Source organism: Medicago sativa, chromosome 1 (assembly GCF_051527215.1).
Source record: "Medicago sativa cultivar Bolivia chromosome 1, Bolivia_mono, whole genome shotgun sequence".
In the NCBI taxonomy this organism is placed as follows: domain Eukaryota; kingdom Viridiplantae; phylum Streptophyta; class Magnoliopsida; order Fabales; family Fabaceae; genus Medicago; species Medicago sativa.
In genome coordinates, this window is record NC_140749.1 from 51,669,549 (window position 1) to 51,672,533 (window position 2,985).

The window sequence follows — 2,985 nt, forward strand, 5'->3', positions numbered from 1 at the left end:
AACACCATATCGACAGATGATGTTATTCTTGATAAACTTTACTACCACTTGCTTGGTCACATTTGCATAGGAAGCAGCTTCAACCCACTTGGTGAAATAGTCAATTGCCACTAGAATGAAACGATGTCCGTTGGAAGCCTTTGGTTCAATTCTTCCGATCATGTCAATGCCCCACATAGAGAAAGGCCATGGGGAAGATATAACATTGAGGGCATGTGGAGGCACATGAATCTTGTCAGCATAAATTTGACACTTGTGGCATCTCTTAGCATGTTTGTGGCAGTCACGCTCCATAGTTATCCAGTAATAGCCGGCTCTTAACAGTTTTCTTGACATGGTGTGGCCCGAAGCATGGGTCCCAAAAGTACCATCATGTACATCATGCATCAATTTCTCAGCTTCTTGTTGTCAACACATCTCAACAAGACCATGTCATAGTTCCTCTTGTATAGGATTTCTCCGTCTAGAAGGAAAATGCTAGCCCATCTCCTCAGGGTCTTTTCTTCCCTGTTGGAAGCACCAGGTGGATATTCATCATTCTGCAAGAATTGTTTGATATTATGATACCAAGGTTTTCCATTATTCACATCTTTATCAGCTTGATCTGGCATATTTTCAATAGCAAACACATGAGCGGGTCTATCAAGACGCTGCACCTTGATTACGGGCACGTCGTTCCAGTGATTCACACGAAACATGGAAGACAAAGTAGCAAGAGCGTCAGCCATCTGGTTTTCATCCCGAGGGATGTGGTGCAGCTCAACCTTGGTAAAGTATGTCAACAGACGTCTTGCATAATCACGGTAAGGGATCAACTTCTCATGATGAGTCTCCCATTCACCCTTTATCTGATTAATAACAAGTGCAGAATCTCCATAGATGTCAAGGTGCTTAATTCTCAGGTCAATGGCTTCTTCTATGCCCAAGATGCATGCTTCATATTCAGCTATGTTGTTCGTGCATTCAAAATTTATTCGAGCAGTGAAAGGAATGTGGTGCCCCTGCGGGGTTACAATAATGGCCCCAATTCCTTTACCATAAGCATTAACAGCACCATCAAAGACTAACCCCCATTTGCTATTGGGATCTGGCCCTTCACTGATCAGTGGCTCTTCACAGTCTTTTGCTTTCAGATACATAATCTCTTCATCAGGGAAATCAAACTTAATCGGCTGGTAATCATCAAGAGGTTGACAAGCAAGATGCTCGGTAAGGATACTTCCTTTGATTGCTTTCTGAGCTTTGTACACAATATCATATTCAGACAACAACATTTACCAACGTGCAATCTTTCCAGTAACAGCAGGCTTCTCAAAGATGTACTTGATTGGATCCATTCGGGATATCAACCAAGTTGTATGATTTACCATATAATGACGCAGGCGTTTGGCAGCCCAAGCTAAAGCACAACAAGTCTTTTCAAGCATTGTATACCGAGTCTCACAGTCGGTGAACTTCTTGCTCAGATAGTAGATAGCATGTTCTTTCTTTCCGGTCTCGTCTTGTTGGCCGAGAACACAACCCACTGAATCATCTAACACTGACAGATACATAATCAAAGGCCTTTCTTCCACTGGCGGGACAAGGATAGGTGGTTCTAACAGGTATTCTTTAATGCTATCAAAAGCTTCCTGGCATTCATCATTCCATACTACAGGCTGATTCTTTCTGAGCAATTTGAAAATTGGTCCGCAGGTAGTAGTCATGTGAGATATGAATCTTGAAATATAATTCAAACGTCCGAGGAAACCTCTGACTTGCTTTTCAGTTTGAGGGGCCGGCATCTCTCTGATGGCTCGGACTTTATCAGGATCAACTTCAATGCCTCTTTGGCTGACAATGAAGCCTAGCAACTTCCCAGATCTTACACCAAATGTGCATTTATTAGGATTCAACCGCAGCTTGTACTTTCTCAATCTTTCAAACATCTTTTTCAAATATACGACATGCTGCTATTCATCACTTGACTTCACAATCATGTCATCAACATATACTTCAATCTCTTTGTGAATCATATCATGAAACAGAGTTGTCATACCTCTTTGATAGGTAGCACCAGCATTTATCAAGCCAAACGGCATCACTTTATAACAGAACGTTCCCCACGGAGTGATGAAGGACGTCTTTTCTCTATCTTCAGGTGACATTCGTATCTGGTTATAGCCAGAGAAACCATCCATAAAAGAGAACACTTTGGACTGAGCCGTACTGTCAACAAGCACATCAATATGAGGCAATGGGAAATTATCTTTTGGACTGGCTTTATTCAAATCTCTGTAATCAACACACATTCGAACTTTCCCATCTTTCTTTGGTACTGGTACAATGTTGGCAATCCACTCAGGATATTCAGTTGTCATGAGGAAACCCGCATCGATTTGTTTTTGCACTTCAGCCTTGATCTTAAGAGCCATGTCTGGACGAGACCTTCTCAATTTCTGTTTGACAGGAGGACATTCAGGTCTTGTCGGTATCCGATGTTCCACAATCTTGGGATCTAGACCCGGCATATCTTCATAGGACCATGCAAAGACATCTGGATAATCATGGAGAAGCTGAGTAATCTTCTTTTTCACTTCTGGCTCGAGTGCAGCACCGATCTTGATCTCTCGCTTGTTTTCCTCAATACCCAGGTTGATGAGCTCAATCTCTTCCTGGTGAGGCTGAATGGCTCTCCTTTCTTGCTCAAGCAGTCGAGTAATCTCATATGGTATCTCTTCATTATCCTCCTCATCTTCAGCTTCATATACAGGGAATTCAAAATTTGGAGGAACCATAGGGTCACTGTGTTCAACGAGTTTATTGTGGTTCAATCTGCATAATATGATTGGAATGATTTTTTTAGAAAAAGTTTTTCATGCAGATTTTTGAAATTAATAAGAAAATACAGATGTTTTGGTTTTTTCTGGCATTACCATTATTTCCAAGAAAAAGGCACTAAAAAGTAAAAAAAAACAAAGAGTCGTGAGAAAGACGACAACTTTT

General features: G+C 41.3%; 1 pseudogene; it reads right to left on the bottom strand.

Annotated features, from left to right (window-relative positions):
* Positions 1 to 386: 386 nt before the first annotated feature.
* Positions 387 to 2,746, bottom strand: LOC146955200 (uncharacterized; annotated as a pseudogene).
* Positions 2,747 to 2,985: the final 239 nt, after the last annotated feature.